General features: G+C 29.3%; 3 long non-coding RNA genes across 4 annotated transcripts; all 3 read right to left on the reverse strand.

Moving 5' to 3' along the window:
- Window positions 1–2108: 2108 nt before the first annotated feature.
- On the reverse strand, window positions 2109–4569 carry LOC112698120 (uncharacterized). The gene is made up of 6 exons (XR_003151386.3): window positions 4350–4569; window positions 3963–4034; window positions 3262–3883; window positions 2988–3067; window positions 2708–2768; window positions 2109–2613 (listed from the first exon to the last, which is right to left on the reverse strand). It is a non-coding gene; the product is annotated as an uncharacterized lncRNA (long non-coding RNA).
- A 906-nt stretch (window positions 4570–5475) lies between these two features.
- LOC112696270 (uncharacterized) lies at window positions 5476–9194 on the reverse strand. 2 transcript variants are annotated; one of them, XR_011861955.1, is made up of 5 exons: window positions 8744–9194; window positions 8298–8354; window positions 7730–7827; window positions 6416–6531; window positions 5476–6230 (listed from the first exon to the last, which is right to left on the reverse strand). It is a non-coding gene; the product is annotated as an uncharacterized lncRNA (long non-coding RNA). The 2 variants fall into 2 exon arrangements; XR_003150695.3 differs by having other exon boundaries at window positions 5476–6531.
- Window positions 9195–17756: 8562 nt separating this feature from the next.
- Window positions 17757–20229, reverse strand: LOC112696271 (uncharacterized). Its single transcript, XR_003150697.3, has 4 exons — window positions 20149–20229; window positions 20000–20055; window positions 19790–19921; window positions 17757–18003 (listed from the first exon to the last, which is right to left on the reverse strand). It is a non-coding gene; the product is annotated as an uncharacterized lncRNA (long non-coding RNA).

Here is a 20229-nt window from a genome sequence, read left to right on the forward strand (position 1 = left end):
ATGAAAAACAAGAAGTTAATCTAATTTTTTAATGCCAAAAAATTTCTTCCTACCCTCACTTGTGACCACACAGCTACGAAGGAGGAGCCTAGTTAGTGTTGAACCGGTATTTTTTGTAACCATCACAATCCATTGGCCCGAACCCTTCGCTGGTGCCGATTGCGTGGAAATCTACAGTCCTACTGTGTGAGTAGAGAGACCGCAAGAAGCAGTCGATCAGAGATCCAGATAGAACATACCAGCGAGAGAGAGCATGTAGCCCAGAAAAAAAAGAGAATTCAACATTAAAAATAAAATTAAAGACTTAAAAAATTATTCAACCCATAACAAATTCATAGATTACTAAACAATTATCAGTAACCAATTATTGTTTTAAAAAATCAAATCCAGAAGCTAGAAGTACAACCTGTGGAAGAAATCTGACACCGGTGATTCTGGAACAGAGCTGCGGGACGGAGAAACGAATGGCGATGGTGGAACGGATGGTGGAGAACTGCAACAACCATCACTCTAATTCACAAAACAACAACTTCTGTCGAAGACGAGAGTGATTCAGCACCTGGACGGAAGCTACGGAGACAGATTGCCGGTGTTGACAGGAAAGGACGAGAAAGAGCGAGGATAAAGGAAGGAAGATAGCTGCACGTTGTGTGGTCTGCTAGGGTTCCTGGGTTGGGAGAGCAAGCACAATGGACAAATGGGAGTCCAATGCATCCAAACGACTATGTTTTGGAGTTTTGCTAAATTAATAATTACTAACTCTATTGTTTACAATATTTATCATTTTAATTATTTAGACAATAATTTTAAAAATATTTAATTAGTTAATAACAAAGAATAAAATTACTGACTGAAATATTCAAAATATTTTATATTATGCACACCAATTAAAAATATGACAATATCAATTCAAAATTTGAAACTACAAAAAATAAAAAATATAAAACACAAAAAATAAAACAAAAAATATATTTTTACTAATCGAAAATAAAATCTACAAAATATGGAATTAATTTAATTATTGACTTTTTGTTCTTTTCAATTACCAGTATATTAAAGTTGTCATAAATATACGAAAATCTCATAACAAGAAAAAAAAGTAGGATTTTTCAGCTTTGTAAAGAATATTTCAACCATCTATATTGTTTTTTTACATTGAATATGTTTTATGTAGTTCCAAAAAAAATACAGTAAAAGAAAAAATTATTTAGGTAGAGAAATCTAATATTAACATATCAAAAAAAAAACTTTTGAAAGATATTCATTAAAACGAATATAAATTTTTTTATCCAAACTTTAATAATTTGTTCTTTGAATCTATTCAGTTTGGTTTCAAAACTCAAGTGAATAACAAAATAAAAAAAATTAACATAATGGAAGTTAGGTTTTAATTAGGTGCATTGTTTATAATATTTATCATTTTAATTATTTACATAATGATTTTAAAAATTTTAAATTAGTTAACAACAAATAAATATATTACTAACTAAAATATTCAATAGCTTCTATACTATGTACACCAATTAAAAATATAACATCAATTCAATATTTAAAACTACAATAGATTAAAGATATAAAATATAAAAAATAAAACAGGAAATATTTTTTTATTAATAGAAAATAAACTACAAAAAATATCAAATGAAATTAATTATTAACTTTTTGTTTCTTTTCAATTTCCAGTTATCACGAACATACAAAAACTTTAGAACAAGAAAAAAAAATTTTCAACTTTGTAAAGACTTCGACCATTTATATTTATTTTTGTTACATTGAACATGTTTTTTCTAGTTCCTGAAAAAAATAAACTAAAATAAAAAATTATTTCAAGAGAGAAATCTAATATAAACAAACTAAATAAAAATAAACTTTTGAAAAATATTCATTAAAAGATACATCAATTTTTTTAACCAAAATTTGCTACTTTGTTTTTTGAATTTCTTGAATTTGGTTTAAAATGAGATGAATAACAAAATAAACAAAATTAACATCATTGAAGATAGGTTTTAATTAGCTACGTTGTTGATTCTCCCTGTCTTTGATTTTCTTTGGACATCATCAGAAACTACAATATAATCATGCTCATGTTTAAGAATAATACAACGTCATTCTTCATAATTAAGAACTACAATCTCATTCCTCATAATTAATTAAGAATTGGTTGGTACCATGCAAATACTTCATGTTTGTTTCGAGTAACTATACACACCATATAACAAAAGATTACAATGACTAAGTCACAACTTCACCCACTGCACATATTTGTAAAGTTCAAAGCATGAAAATGCATAAGCTTCAAAATACACTACATATCTCAAAATAAAATCAAAAAGTTTCAAATCAGCTAATGTGCTACTTCTTAGTTACAGAAACTCGAATCAACCTATCTTCTTTCGAAACCATCTCAAACACACATGAATCTCTAGTTTTAAATTTGTGCATTTTCACAAAATCCTTTCATTTAGGACCGATTTTGTATTCTCGTTCTTTGCCTCTGCTTTTCAAAACATGCATTTCAAACCTTGTATCAATCTTTGATTCCTCAACAATGAACATCCAATTTTGTGATCCCCCTACCTCAAGTAAGAACTTAGCAAATTGATAGGGAATGTACTGCAATAAATAAATAAACAAATAAATAAGTAAAATTAATTCCAAAAAAGTTAAAATAACTAATAAATATGAAATTATCATTATGCAAACTTACAACTCGATCAGCCTTGACATCATGCTTACTCAATCTCTTGCAATGATGTGGAATAAGATACCTGCTTGTTTAAAAGATAATTTATAAAACAATGTCATGAAATTCAAAATCATAACAATCAAATATGTAAAATGAACTTATACAAAAAATCCCGAAATAAACAACAATTCTTTTATCTAATACATTCTGATTGTAACAAACTAAACGAATAATTAGTTTATACAGGGAATGAGAAAATCAAAAATTTATATAACATTAGGATAATATTATATGAACATACCCTTTCTTTTTTTTTTCTTTGATCTATTCTGGACAACGCTTGCTTTTGAATTCTTCTTGACAATCTTTTGTATCTGAGGCCTACAAGTGCAATTAAAAAAAATGAAAAGATTTCAGAAATAATTGAAGAAACAGACAATCAAAGAAACAAATAGCAACATGATATTATACAACAAACTACAGACACATTTAAAAATAAATACATAAATAAACATAATAATTGAAGTATAACATGTACAAAATTAACAATAATAAAAAAAACAGTAAATTCTAACCTTTTCAGATTCTCATGCATCCCATTATCTTCTATCCCAGAAGCAATATCATCCAATCCATCAAAGTAATTTAACCCTAATTTATCCTGGATTAACTTTTAACAAAGATATTCCAATAATATCTTTTACATAGTGAGATTGATTAAAATCCATATAGATTGGATTACTTCGTTTATCCATAGGAGCCATAAAGAATATTCCATTTGTGACATACATTAAACAAATCCTCACCATGCATCTGAAATTATAGAAAGCAAGTAATTTCTCAACTTCAGGTGAAGGTATACAGATTCTTTTCCCTCAAGTTTTTATTTTAAGCTTGATGCAATTGTCATAGAGATCAATTAAGATAATTTCATCTTTCAATTCACCACCATATCTAGTAATTATTTTATCTGAAATCGACACATCATCCTAAAAAAAAAACTTTTATCACATACATTTATTTTATCATGGTATATTTTACTAATTCAGTTACATGTAATTTATTTATTTTTTACATTGTTACTAAAAAAACACAAATTATATATTAATTTAAATGTGTACCTGTCCTTTGTATGCACCGAATGTAATACTTGATTCCTTATCAAGTGGCCAGTGTTGTTTTGTACCAAAGAAACGCCTATATCAACCCCATTTAATATGTTTATAACATAGAACTAAAAATCATGAATAGAAAATACAAATAATACAGTATCTACCTTTTGCAATCACTTCTACATGCAACAACACTCATGTTGGGAGAACACTTTTTAAAAAACTCTTTACTGTATCTGCAAAGAAACAAAAAATAACAACAGTAACTTTTGATTAATGTAACTTTTTTATAACAAAAAATCTGAGAATAATAATAACAGTACGATTGGGTTATTTCAAAAAACAGTATTCAATCTCCTGAGAAAATATTTTTGAATCCGCATATTCAGAATTGAAAAATCAACTTATGACTCAATCTTTTCAAAATCCAAAAACTTCATTTAATCAAGTTAATGAAAAGAAAGATACGGACAGAGAGAAGACATGCAAAAGAAGAAACAAAGAATAAAAGGTTGTGCGGTAAAAGTACAATGATCAGAGTATAACTTTACCTTGTTGTAGTCTCAATCTGTCAACAATGAAAAAAAAAAACACTGTCTGCGAAGAAGATACTTGAAACGTTGTTATCAAAGAAGTGGCGGGAGCTGGCATGCAGTATAGTTGATGAATGCGTGGTGGGACGTTATGCGGGTTCAGTGTTAAAAGGTTGGATCTTTAGGGTTTTTTGGTTGAATGAGGTCAGAAGTTAGAGAGATATGAAGAAGGGACACCAATTTCACTTTTGTGTCTTTTTTCTTTTTTGAAGGGGTGAGGTAGCGTGGCTTTTGGTTTTCTTCACCTGTTTTTCGGTTTTCACTTAAAAAGTAATGTTTTTAATTTTTATCTAATTAAGAAGATATTTACTATATGGATCAATTTCTCGTATTTAATTTTTAAATTTTTTTTTAATAATTATAACGGATAGAGAAATGCTTTAAATTATCAAATAAAATTTTACATTTTTCATTTACCAAATAAAAGTTTACATTTTATATATAAAAGTGTATATATTAAAATTTGTTAAATTATTGGAATAAATATATTGAAATTAATGATTAACTAAAAAAGGTTTAAATCTTTTATCTAATAATAGTAATAATGATAAGTAAAAAATTTACCACTTTTTTTGTGTTATATTGAATGTTAATTATAAGTATTACTATTTTCTATATATCTTCCAAAATTGTGCAAATATTAACCATGAATCCAAAATTAATAATAATAAATACCATAATAATAACAATGTCACATATTACCCATATTAAATTGGATATATATTTGTTTAGATTATATGATGATATATTATATTATTTAAAAATGAATTTAAAAGAATTCATCAAAAAATTAATTTTCTGTTTTTCATAAAGATACCATATGGACAATATTTTAATATTTCTAATATTTCAGTGGTATAATTATTATTTTGCAAATAAATATCATGAAGCATATTTAACCTCTTATTATACAAAGATATCATCAAGAGAAGTGTATATAATAAATATTATTAGAAAATGAAAAGAACTTATATTTAAATAATAAATATAAACTTATATACACTAAATTCTATCAATTATCTGAAGAAGCATACTAAAATTAATTCTCAGCTATTAAAAGTTTAAACCATTTTTAAAATAATAATAACAATAATAATAATAACAATAATAAGGTAAAAAAAATACACCCAATAGTTAGAAATCTCCAAACTCAATTACATCATAAGTTTCATAAAAAAAAAGAAAAGATATGTCTTTACAAACTAGATATCCAAAAAAATAAAAACCAGAAAAGTAAAAAAAGAACAAAAGAAAGAACTGTAAATAAACATATCAATATTTTTCCCCATTAAATTTTTAATAGAGAACAATATTAAACATTATAAAAACACACAAAGGAGAATAAATTAAACATAAATTACACAACAAGAAGGAACATTAAGCAACATATTTAAAGATAATTTATAAAACAATAAACAACATAATCAATATTGAGTCATCATAATTAGAGGAAACAGCAGCACATTGCATATAATGCATTGAAAATTTAGTTCTACTTTCTCCCCCTTCTAAATGTTCCTAAAAAAATTGACTGAAAGTATATATAACTTGATTGGATTTTAATTTACCAATCTCAGGTACAAAAAAAATATAGCCAATTATTGATTAAAATAAAATGAATAGTTAGGCTAAGATAAGTAAACACTATACACTGACTTATCATAATTTAAAAAATAATATGGGCTAAAAAATGAATAGCTGGAATTCTAGTAGGAATCAAATGGGAAAAAAAAGAGAAAAGCATAAGAGCAATCTTTTATTTTACTCCATTAATAAGCCTCTTTAGTTGTTATTTAGTTCTATTCGTTGCTTGCAATCATAGCTTGTTCATCTGATTACCTGAAATTATAAGATAACCAATAGAATAGAGACACTTCAAAAGTTCATAGTAAAATTCAAAGGAATTTGTAATCTCTACAGAAACTCAACTACTGGCAAAGATATAAAATACTCTTCAGCAAGGTGCAAGAGGCACATTGAGAATTCAAGTAAAGCAATAAATAAGTATTTATCCGATAAAATACCCTATCAAAATAGCCTCGCTCCTTTAGAGTTACCAGAATCCCAGTAGGAGAAAATAGGTGCCACACATGTCTGATATGTTCTCTTATTAGCAGAAAATAGGAGCCACACACCAAACCTGCAATAATTTCAATGATCATGGACTCTTAATTGAGATAAACACAACACTATGATAAAAGCTGTATGTTATATTAACATACTATGATAATTCATCAAGATTTATCCACATATGTATCTAATAGATGCAAGTTGAAATGAGATCATGTTATAGGCTCATAGGTATAAACAAAATATATAATTGATTGAGTAGTAAACTCATTATATATGTGAAGTTAACACATTTTTAAGATTCTATACACTCCAACTAAATTGCACTTCTTTTTTATACACCTCTAATACTTCTAATTGCAGAAAATTGATTATGAACCTTTGAGTCAAAATCCCGACCTAAATCAACAATAAGCACACACTTATCCTCACATGAAATAGGTTAAACTAAACTTTATACAATCTCACATGAAGTTGACACACACTTAATCGTGAGTTTCCTTAATTAGTGGAAAAAACAATGCTAGATATTAGCTATACACCATTGTTGGTCTTATATATGTGTGGTAAAATTTATCCTTGAGCTCTAGTGATACATTTTTATTTGAAACATTAGCTAAAGCACTATTCAACTTTGACTATTTAGCTTGAATCCTTTTATTATACTTGTTTCTATTTCTCCATCTATTTGGATGGTCAAATCAAGATAAATCTTACTTTTACTTATATTAAAAGCATAATCATTGATCCAGTAGTAGTACTCATCATTTCATGTTAATTACTACCAAAAACGATTTAAATTATTATCTCTAAGTAAAATTTTACTTACACATTATTTGTTTATGAACTAAATAAATTCAATAGGTATCATAATTTATAATGAAAACAACATATAAATAAGATATTTTCCTAATTTGAGAATTGAAAGAAAATCAATATTCAAGAAGGTGGAAATGAAGAAGTACTTATCGCACAAGGGCAAAATAAAAGAAAAAATAAAAAGCTCATTATGGGTTTGTTCTATTATGGGTTTGATAAATAAAAGAAAATATAAAAAAAATTATAAGATCAAACACTAATGTAAATTCACATAATTTTTTTCCTTACATATTAACATTTAATCTAGTAGGTAAGAGTTGTGTAGAGCATGATAAACCTGAACCTTGACTTTTTTGCCAACCATCAAACCAAATAAATTTATATATAAGACAATATAATGAATCATGCAAGCAAGAAAACAAAAGGAAAAATGAACTTAAAAAGCTTACCAAATAAAAAACAGTCAAATTTGCCTTTGAGAACTCTTGGAGCTGATGTCCATTTTCCATTTTGATGCATTGCAGTATTGATTACCTTCTTTATAGAGCTGAACATAAAAGCATGATTTCTTTTAACCTAATCAATAATCAAAGTATCGGAAATTGGGAATTCTCCAAAAGAATTCCACCAATTTAGAAATCTGCATTACAAATCTCCATTAAGAAATGAAGAATAAGTCTATGGTATGCCCAACTATTCATTGCTGATAGTTATAATTAGCTTGTAATATATTCAGAAGCTACATCATCCAAAGATTCAACTTTGTAAATTTATTGAAAGGAAATAAATTTTTACTTCTCTATAGCTGTTCTGCCCATATATCATCCAAAGTGTTGCATGTTTCTCATTCTTATAACAACAATAAGTACCCTTTTTATGTAGGTATCTTAAAAAATTACAAACATGGCTACCAAAATAATTTTTAACAAAATATACTATTGAAGAATTTAGGAAATAAATCTGACTCATAGCCTGATAGGAGGATATGAAAAGAGATCATAATAAGATAAACCAAACCTTGAAGAGAACATGAAAGAAGCATGTCTTTGGATTGACAAAGTGTTCAGTTGCAGGCTGCACAAGGAGCAGAATTTAATGATTAATTACTCAAAATTCCAGCTCCATTTAGTAGAAGAAAACAAACCCTCCATGAATTCATTCTGTCAAATAAACAAAAGAGTACTACAAAGTCTAATTCATCGTATCCGAATCTAGATGCAGCAACATTGAGTCACCAAATCAAAGAAAATTAAAAACATTCAGTCTTTACATCTACTCTGCTCGATTCTGATTTTCCTTATTATTCCTCCTTAGCTTCCATCATTAGAAAGAGGCGCATCGATTAAAAAAAAATTAAAAGACACTACATAAACCTAACGATGGTAAAAGCCAGATCTATGAATAAGGGTGAATCACATCTAGTTAAGAAAATATAAAATAAATTTCTATTTACAAAAAATTACCTCTACAACACCGTCGATGCTAGGATCTCAGAGCTCTCGTTCTCTTCACCGTGTCATCAACTTGCTTCTACCTACTCATTCTCCACTATTGGCAGGAACACCACTCGCCGCTGCCTCGCTGATGCATCAACAGCCAACGTCACTTCTGGGTTGTTATCTTTCATCTCTGCTGCTCGACGGTGATGAGCCCAATCGCTGATTTCTACCCCGGCGACGGCCATAAGCCACGACAGCCATCTTTGCTAAGTAACTGCGAAGGGATCGGGCTTCGGTTTTCGGAAATAGATGAACAGTCTCTAATGGTGGTTTCTCTGTTTGCATTGAGAGCAAAGTTTTTGCATTTACTCCGCTGACAGTGCTCAGCTTCGGTACTGCCAGGCAAAGAGAACCATGGAGAGAGATCTGAATTTTTGAATTTTGAAATGCAGTGCCTTATGAAAAAAGTTGCCGCTAAATGTCCAAGTTTTGTCATTCTAATATATATTTTTTTAATACATTGAACATGTTTTTTCTAGTTTCTGAAAAAAATAGGCTAAAATAAAAAACTATTTAGGTAGAAAAATCTAATACTAACATAGTAAATAAAAAAAACTTTTGAAAGATATCCATTAAAACCAACATCAATTTTTTAAGCCAAAATTTAATACCTTATTTGAATTTCGTCAATTTGGTTTCAAATATGAGATCAACAGCAAAATAAGAAAATTAACATAACCGAAGTTAAATTTTAATTAGCTGCATTGTTGGTTCTCTTTGCCTTTGGTTTCCATTGGAGATCATCATCAACTACAATATAATCATGATCACTTTCATGTGTTACTTTTACTATCTACAAAATTTGTGATTAATTAATGTAAATTTTATGCAATATACAATTTATCAGGATACAAATTACGAAGAATAAAAAAAAATTAAGAAATGGTAAGACATTACTAATTTGTAACTTATTTTCACTGTGAAATTTGTTTCAACCACCAATTCACAATAGTTCATTTTCGAATATTAGAGAAACTGTATTTAATGGGTTAATTCATGTCTTCATTGTGACTAACCGAAATTTTGCCCCTTCCTTTTAATCCATCTAAGTATTATCTAAAAATGAATAGGATATATCTTCTGTGTTGCAAATATAATTCACTCATTAATCAATTATTACATATAAAAAACATAGTTAGTATTTTAGAACAAGAAAAAAAAAAGGATTTTCCAATTTTGTAAAGAAGTTTTCAACCATCAAATATTTTTTTTTCTTACATTGAACATGTTTTCTTTAGTTCCTAAAAAAATGGACTAAAACAAATTATTTAAGTAGGGAAACATAATATTAAAAAGTAAATAAAAAATCTTTAAAAAGATATTCATTAAAACGAACATCAATTTTTTTTAACCAAAATTTAGCACTTTGTTCTTTGAATAAAATTTCGTCTCTCATTTTTATTATTTATAAAATTAGCGAGTAAATCAGCGTTGTCATGAATATACAAAAGCTTTAGAATTAGAATAAGAAACAAAAAAGAATTTTTCAACTTTGTAAAGAGTAAACTTCAACCATATCTATTTTTTTCCTGACAGTGAACATGTTTTTTCTAGTTCATGCGGAAGATATACTAAAACAAAAATTATTGAGATAGAGAAAAACTCTAATATTAATCAATTAGTATATATAAAAAAAATTGAGTATTTTGTAAATTTCTTTTATATAATTGTAAATAACTACAATATATAATATTTTTAATTATTTTAGTGAAAATATTTATTTAATAAAAAGATATATAGTATATTTATGAATAAAAATGTAATAAAATAATAATTAATTTAATAATTCATTTTTATTGTATCTATTTTAGTGAGACGTCAAGTAATAACTCTTTTGCTTACAATATTTATTACTTTAACTATTAACATAGTAATTTTAAAAATTTTAAATTAGGAAACAACAAAGAATAAGATTACTTACTAAAACATTCAGCAAATTATATACTATGTACACTGATTAAAAAATTACAATATATCAACTCAAAATTTGAAACTACAATAAATTAAAAAAAATAAATTAAAAAATAGAACAAAAAACACATTTTTACTAATACCAAAACATACTAAAATAAAAATTATTGAGATAGAGAAATCTAATATTAACATAGTAAATAAATAAAATTAAAAGATATTCGTTAAAAGCTACGTCAATTTTTTTAATCAAAACCTAACAATTTGTTCTTTGAAAAAATAACCTATTTTAGATACAATTATAAGATATTGTATACAGAGGTTCACTTCATAAGAATTATGAACAAAAATCTAACTCAGTAAGAATTTTCCTTAAAGAAGTTAACTCCATAAAAATACATATATCATAAAGATGCAACCATCGCACAAACAATATTATATGTATTATATATAACATAATAAACTTCACTTGCTTGCACATATCCATTACAATATTTATATCATATTAGCCACACACACACACACACACACACACACACACACATATAAATTTACTAAGATAAAAGCAAAATTATATAATATAGCCATTACACTCATCCATTTTCACAGCAACATCTGTGTCCACATGAGACTGGCCAAAACGAAGAAGCAGTTGCTGTCCAATTGTGAGATCAATATCTTGGTGATCATCATTAGAATTTGTTGCAGAAAATACATTATTCTCACTAACTTGTGTAGCACGCTATTAAAAAGAGAAAAAAAAATTAAACGATTGTTAGATACATATAAAATATACATGTTAATTAGCCTCAAGAATAACAAACTAATTTAAGAGTATCTAACTAATCTCGAGTCCTGAATGATTTTATTTTGTATTTCAATGATAAGATTGGAAGTTAATATACCAAGGGATTGCAGGGAATAACAGATCTTGGTGAAACACCATTGAAATGAACACTTGAGCTTGAAGCACCATCAGTGTTCACATAAGAATGAAACTGAATAGCATGATTAGATTCCAATGGAAAATCAGGAACACACAACTCTAAAGGAAACAACTGAATTGAGAATGAATGAACGAATATATCAGAATATTAGCTATATCTGTAATATACAAACAACATGAGATGAATATATAGACAAAAAAAAACTATACATTAAAATTGACATTCCAACCTTTTCTTGATTCATGTTAAGTGCATCTTCAAAAATTTTGATGATTGATGAGTCATCACAAACTGCACGAACAATATGAATAGATGTTTTTAACTCATAACCAACAGGTCTTGGATCTAAAATGAATACCACATGCTTGTCCTTGATAAGTGAAACAATAGTATCTGGAACATTATAGTCATAAAATGACTGAAACACAAAAAAATAAGGGAAATCAACATTAACAAATTGTCTTTAAAACCACAACTTTACAAACAGACAAATTTTGATAGTCACCACAATTATTCATCGTTGTTACCTGTGAGAACGTTGGGTTCTCACTTAAAAATTCAGAACAACTTTTGCCAAGAAGTTGAGAAACTGCATCATCACATAGCACAAAAACATTGCACCCATTTGCATGTGTAACAAGTATCTTGATCCGATAGCTTCAAGTAGTTGACAACATTAGGGATAAAAAAATGGCGAGGGGAATAAATCGGGAAAAAATTTTACAATAACTAAAAAGAATACCTTGGAATCACGTCAACACATTCCACCCGACACATACTACAATAATGTACATCTGCTACAGGGGATACTGGTGCACCGCACAAACATGCAAAAAAGAACCACTTCTGGTTTTTTAACACAGAGACTATATTACCAAGTAAGAAACACATTTCATCCTGCATTACATATAATATATATACATGTATAGATTAGATATACAATACGTGAGAACAAGGATAATAAACAAAAATCAAACGAAAATGATTGAACTTCTAATTTAAATGGGTTCTAACATTATTTGGGGATGCAGACAATATCTTAATAGACATAACATCATCAAGCATGTCTCTAAGAGTCTCCAATTGTAATGGAACTTCAGTAGCCACTTGATGTCCATATCTCCCAACTTGTGTAAAATGAATGTAGTCACCAAAGATTGGAGTAAATACAGGACCACCAACAATATCCTAATTAATACAAAGATCACACAAAGAAAAATATAATAAAATGCAAACAAGTAAATGCTATAATTAGTAACATTAAATAGAATGTCTACATACATTATCAGACTTTTCTACTTCAGCTTTTTCAAAAAAAGGTGGATCGCCAAGAACATTGATAACCTTAAATGTACCACAATAACCTTTATTGTTAACTCTCTTGGTCTGAATCTGAAAAACTGTTTTCATGCCAACAAGATGTTGGAACAAAGTAGGGCAGTACAAAAACTGGATTCCCTGGTGTCATTCAAAGAAATAATTCATATTAACTCAAGAAAATAATTCACATTAATGATCAGTATGCAGAAGATAAATGGTTATATTTTCAGATTTATTATACACATATTAGAGTAAGAGTTTGGTTGAACATGATAACATCCATATTCATCACCTCATGATTGTTTTCTTTGACCAAGAATGCCTCAAAACAATTCTTTCCAAGTAATTTAGTCACTGGAGTATCCAACAACACAAACATCGCAGTAGAAGTACCATCTTCCACTACAACTTTAACCCTATACCTAAAAAAAATAATAAATAAATATAATACATGAATACATGACTCATTGTTCATGCACTTACTTAATTATATACCAAAAAATTTATCACACAGAATAAAAAAACATGAGAATAATATGAATGCATTTACTTGACAATAATATGTTCAGATTCCCGATTGCACAAGTGACAACGGAAAACATTGTCATTTCCTACAATTGGATGACCACAAATACAACAGAAGTACCACCATTCAGGATCATCAACAACATTTGTAATTTTTCCCAATACAAAGAACTGCCCATCCTGCATTTTTTACAATTGCACAAAATAAACATGTAAAGACAAAACCAATCTAGCATAATTTTAAGGAAGAATAAAAAATATTAAAATAACTGAATTATCATATGAAGATCTTAGAACAGCAAAAAATATATACACCTCCTCATTAGATTTTAGATTAGCAATGGTTTTCATGAGTCTCCAGTCAAAAATTTCATCATCAATCTTCCAATATAAACCTCTTGAGTCAACATGAATCAATCTTGAGAAGTGGCATTTCGCAATACTGAATCTAAATACACATGACAAAAAAAAACAGGAACAAAAAATTATTAAACAACAATGCTTATTGATTTGACTAAAAAGTTGTAACATAAGTTAAGAAACAAACAGAAAAAACAATAGATATAAGAAAGTGTACACACTGACTAAGGAAGTCAACGGACTCTTCTAAATCGGGATTGACAGAAATCGTGGATACATTCAAAACATTCTGTAAAATAACTTTATCTGAACAAAAAAACAAAGAAGTTTAAAAAATTAGTAAGATGATACACACACAAAAAAAAAGAAGAAAAAATAACCTGTAAACTAAAATCATCCAAATATTAACCTGTTTTCACTTTGACCTTAAAAGATTCCAAAACAATTACAGGTGCTCTCTGAAATTTGGTTAAGAGAGTTATATCCAACACAGGGAAAAAGTCTCCAATAATATTACACTGGATTTTTTTGCTGCATTGTATGAACACATAAAAATATCAATATATATAAAAGAATACTTAAAAATGCTTTTATATTGAACTAAAGCATAAGAACATTAAGTCTTCATGAATACAGTGCTAATCTATAACTAATATTGAGTACCCATTAGCATATAGCTGAAGGATCACAACAGTGAAGCTTTTTCCATTAAAATCTATATCATCCCCTCTTCTTAGGTCACAAAGAATCCCAATGAAATCTGTATAGCAGACACAAAAACATGTTAGATGCTAACCTAATGATTTCTAGTATCAGGAATTATAAAATACTAATAATATATTTGACTGGATTTATTTCAAAAATACAAATCTGAATGTTAATATAAATAAATTGATACTGAATATTACCTACTAAATAATCATAATCAACTTTCCTCTCTAGTATTTCATCAATGCAGGAGAGTTCTAAACCAGATGATGATATAATAGGATCTGGACTATTGATGACAGATGTATCCTCATTGAAAATAATCTGGAACTTATGTTTAGTAACTCTCAATGCTCCTAAGTTAGGGACGACAATGAAATTAGAAAGTTCATAGATCTTTCTTTCTTTTAGAACACCCGAAAAGATAGCTACATCAGGATGCTTAACAGTTCCCTGAACTTTCTCCAACTACAAAGAAATGTAAAAAATGAAACAGTTAACAATTCTCATCCGAAAAATAAAAAGCCCAAAAGTAACCAACTGATATTCGAAGTCTTAAACATTAAATAATATTATTAAGAGGAAGAAAGTAAGAAATTCAAAATTACATGATAACTTACATTTTCATCCATCAAAATCAACTGTAATAATTCTTGTTTTGATCCCTCAACTACAGTTGTTTCTTTCCACAGCCGTATAATTTTTACTCGAATACTCCAATCACGTTTCCATGGAGTGATTTTTTTGAGAGGAACAATGCAATGGTTCGTGGTCAATATTAAATTATTAACAATAAAGTAACCAGGCAAGAGTACTAAACTAAGAAAGAGTAGTGAACACACTAGTGAATTTATATTTATGTATATTTATATCAAGAAACTTGCAAGGAAAGCTTTGTTATAGGGTGAATGAATCATTTCACCACCTAATCAACTCTATATCAACTATATCATTCAGTAAAAGGTAAAAAATTAATATTTTTTTAGTAGCTATTGCAGAATAGGGAAGGAGCATAGACTATTACATAGTCATAACTAAATATAATCAATAAATTACATTTGTTTATTTCCATCAGTAAAAAGTAAGTCCTAAATGACAACATAGACACAGCTACAAATATAAAAATATAAAATACAATAACAAGTAGATGTAGATACAATTAATAACCAAGTAGATATATGTATAGAGTGCAGAACATTAATTTTTTAAACAACAGTTGTACCATATATCTAACAAAACAAGATTAAAAAAACAAAAACAAGAAAAACAATTACAAAGATTCAAAGTCTCGAACTGCTGACATTATGAACAGGGGACAACACAACTACACTAGAAAACACATTTATTATACCTATTACATACATGTCCTAACAATTCATATCATAGTATAGCATTTCATAAAGTACATAGTCAGGGACACAATCTTTTTTTCCCAAAACAATATCTTTCACATAACAAATAACTCCTTGGTCAACATCTATTCTCTATAGAGTTTCATATATATATATATATATATATATATATATATATATATATATATATATATATATAAACATTGAGAATATCAATAAATTAGAGACCACATCTATCCATCTATCTACCTCTTTATCTATCTCTATATCTATTTATTTATCTATCTATTTATCTATATCACTATCTAAATAGGATAGCATTGGATACAACACAGCTATAACTAAATATATTGAATAAATTATATGCCTTTATTTCCATCTCCAAAAAGTAAATCCTAACTGACAAGAGGAACATAATGACAGTTATAAAATAAAATGCAATAATAGATATATATAAATAAATAAATATATATAAATAGGTGGATATGTATAGCATAGAGAACAATAATTTTTTAAGCAACAGTTGTACCATATATCTATAAAAACAAGTCAAAAAAGAGAACTGTTCAAAATGTCTAACTATCCACATCATAAACAGTGACAATATGAAAGCATTAGGGAACACCTTTATTATACCTAGTATACATATTCTATCAATCTATATTACATTATAACATGTATCTTCAGCAACCATCTAAAAACATTAACACCTTTTAATTTAAGGAGAAAATACATCATCATATACACAATCTTTCTTCAAAAAAAAAAAAAAATGATGACATGACAAGTACTTTATTGGTCAATGTCTATCCTGCATAGCCACTATATCTATGTAGATATATGAAGCTATGATACATGCTCTACCTGATTTGACAAATAGAATCTGAAAATACCCAAGAAAAGGAAAATCCATAAAGTGGAGCAGTTTCAAATATGAGAAATGCTGACAAAATCACTAGATCAGAAAGCACATCTATCCATCTATCTATATGTCCATCCATATACAGATTTATTTATTTATTTATTTATTTATTTATACATCTAGGTTTGAATTGAACATAGTCTCTTTTTATGAGCTCCAAATCACAATAATACCATAGAGTAGTTCAGTTCTGAAGCGTATAACCAGATATTAATCACTATTCATTGAAATCTTATATTATATAGTTAACATATTATTCCAAATAACTTCTGACATTTCATCAAACATGAGATATGCAATAACATTTGGAAAAATTTCAATCTGATACAACTAAGAATGAAGATGTAGATAAACATGCCACAGATATGAAAGAACACACTTTTCACATAAAGCACACCAACAAAAAATTTAACCATTGCCATAGTTAGATCTATCTGAAAAACAGAACAAAAAAATAAAAAATAAAAAAATAAAAAAAGAAGAAACATTTTGAATAAAATGAAAGATCGCATAGGAAAGAAATCAAACCAAGTTTGGATAATGTATGAAATTGGGGATAACATAAGCAAGCCAATATGAGTTCAATCTCTGGCTCGTCTCGCACCGGGGGAAGATAAAGTCGCTTCCTGACGGTAACCACCTCCTGGTGAAGGTGGTACGACCCCCCTTAAACCCATTGTTTTACCCAGATGGGTTCGTTTCTATAACACCCTAATTAGCCTAAGCCTTACCTCGCGTCATAAAGCCAAGGTTAATCAGAGATTACGACAGTTCTAAACTCAAACATAATATATATATAGAAAGAATAGTATAATCTAGAAGTCCGATGAAAGATATAGCTCAAAAACAGAATTTCGAAGCACAAACGTACTAACGGCGCTACTAGCTTAAGGCATAAGAAACAGAGAAGATATAACAAAAGATAAGTATATAATATCATAGGGAACTAGTCACGACTCGCGGAGTTTAAGCCGGCTAGCCATATACTGATATACAAAACCCTACAGTGAAAACAGCTTATACAAGTTTTGTTCTCTCAAATACATGCCTCTAGGCAACACAAAATACAAAAGGAGAGATGTATAAACAAAATAAACCAAAAAGAACTCAAAATGACCCAAGATTCTCCGCTCCTGTCACCAACCAAAGCAACTCACCGAGATGGGTTGCGACCTGCATCTGAAAAATACAACAACAATATGGTATGAGAACCGGAGGTTCTCAGTATGGTAACAGTTCCCAGTGATATAGGATATAAGACCCCGGGACGCCAAAGGCAATCCTAAGCTTCATATCCATCACAAGATTCAACTTAAAGCATTATAAAACATTTAAGCATAATATACCAACTTGACTTAAATAAACCAGGTTATCTATCTTAAGGAATTTCTATTCTAATCAAACACCGCTGTCCCACAGCCTTCACCAACCGATCCTCCATGCGATTCCATCGCCACCGCCTTCCGAACCTCCTCAATCCCAGCAGAAAACACAGATAATGTTCAAAGCAAGTAAAGCACAAGTAGTAGCATATATGGCAAATAATTCAGATAGCAAGTAAGCATATTATTCAATTAGGCAAACCATTACAAGTAGACAAAGCATACAAGCAAATAGGAAATGCATATGATGAATGCCTGCCCTACTGGCTGTGATATCACATTGTCGGTTCAACTGCCAACCCGACACATCTCCATGGAGACGTCGCCCTTCAGATTTCTTATATGGGAACCCCCGAGATATAGTGCCCGGATCACTGTCCAGGTACCGGCGCCTGCTCGCCCTATAGATCCGACGGGATGCGAGCGGGATATTCTTGCCTCAGACCTCACATCTCAACGTAAGCGGGATTAACCACCGTCCTTACGCCGCCGCCGCTACCTCGACAGGCGGGATTAACCACCGTCCCCGCCAGGTGCATAGCGTCTCAAAATATCATGTAAAAAAATATTATTTCAGTGGTTTTCAAAAGTATTTTCAGCATACATATATCCATCACTTAAATCCGAGTCTCCGACTCATCTCAACCACTGTCCCTTTATAACTCAGTTTCCAAATACCAAAAGTCTATCATTTCTCATCTCATATACCAATCATCCTTCACCTAACGTCAAACTATTCTCAGCACGCCAGAAACCTAAGCCTCCGTTTTCTAATTTACCTTAAAATCATGTACTAGAGCCCTTAATTTATATCCCATGTTCTAATACTCAAAACTAGGCCCAAATGTCTTAAAATGGTGTTATGGAAGCTTACAACCTTGTTAAAAAGGCAAAATAGTTGAAAACAAATAAATTTTTGAGAAACAAGACGTGTGCACCCGCACAATTCAGAAATCATGAAACTCTACAACTTTGCAAAATTTCAGATTTTTAACACCAACTTTGAATGATCGTAACTTCCTCTACAAAATTCCAATTTTCACAATCTTTATACTGATTCAAAGAGTTTTCAAAGATCTTTAATTCTAAACAATTTTCAATCAATTTCGAAAACCGAGGCAAAAGTTATGATCGAACAAAGTTCACCAAAAAATCAATTTTTCCAACTTCACAATTACCACCCTATCTCACCATACCCATACCAAATCATACCAAACCATCCAAAGCTCCATTTTTCATCAAAATGTACCTGTTATAGCATAATACATCAACCTCACCATATTTTCCTCCTCATTTCATTATTCTCAATTCCAACATTAACTATATAACACATATGATCAAAATCACCATCAAACCCACCATTTCTTAAATCATAACACTACAATCATCATAAGAACCAACTCCCAATCCATACAATCATTCAACATCATCATATCATTATAATTCATCACAATCAACTCAACATTCATCAATTCATCAATATTTAGCACACCAACCATCATTTTAGTTCAACCTATCCTATTGGTCACTAGCCTATGTGTCCATGAATATTATATACTACATAGAGGAAACCGAAACCATACCTTGGCCGATTCTCTTTATGCACCCAAACTCAAAATGAGCACCAACAAGCTTCCAACCACAATCCAAGCTTTCAAATCCACTCCAACAAGCACAAATAAGTTCCAAAAGCTCCCAAAGCCACAATAATCAAACTATATACATATAAATCACCACAAATCAACCTAGGGTTCAACATAAGCATAATCTCACAAGGGTTTAAGAGCTTTTACCTTTCCCAACAGATTTGATAACACAAATCCAAAGCTAAGCAAGGATTAGAGCAAACCTAAACATCCAAAATCACAAAAACCCATTTAACCCAAAACTCTAATAAAACCCAAAATTTTGAAGAGTAGAACTGGAAGGATTTCGTGATTACCTTGAGGGTTTCTTGGGTGGGTTTTGTAGAGCTCTTCACAAGGAACGCGTAGCCGTAAACGGTGCAGCGATCGGAGCTCCA

This window comes from Arachis hypogaea, chromosome 6 (assembly GCF_003086295.3).
Source record: "Arachis hypogaea cultivar Tifrunner chromosome 6, arahy.Tifrunner.gnm2.J5K5, whole genome shotgun sequence".
NCBI classification, from domain to species: domain Eukaryota; kingdom Viridiplantae; phylum Streptophyta; class Magnoliopsida; order Fabales; family Fabaceae; genus Arachis; species Arachis hypogaea.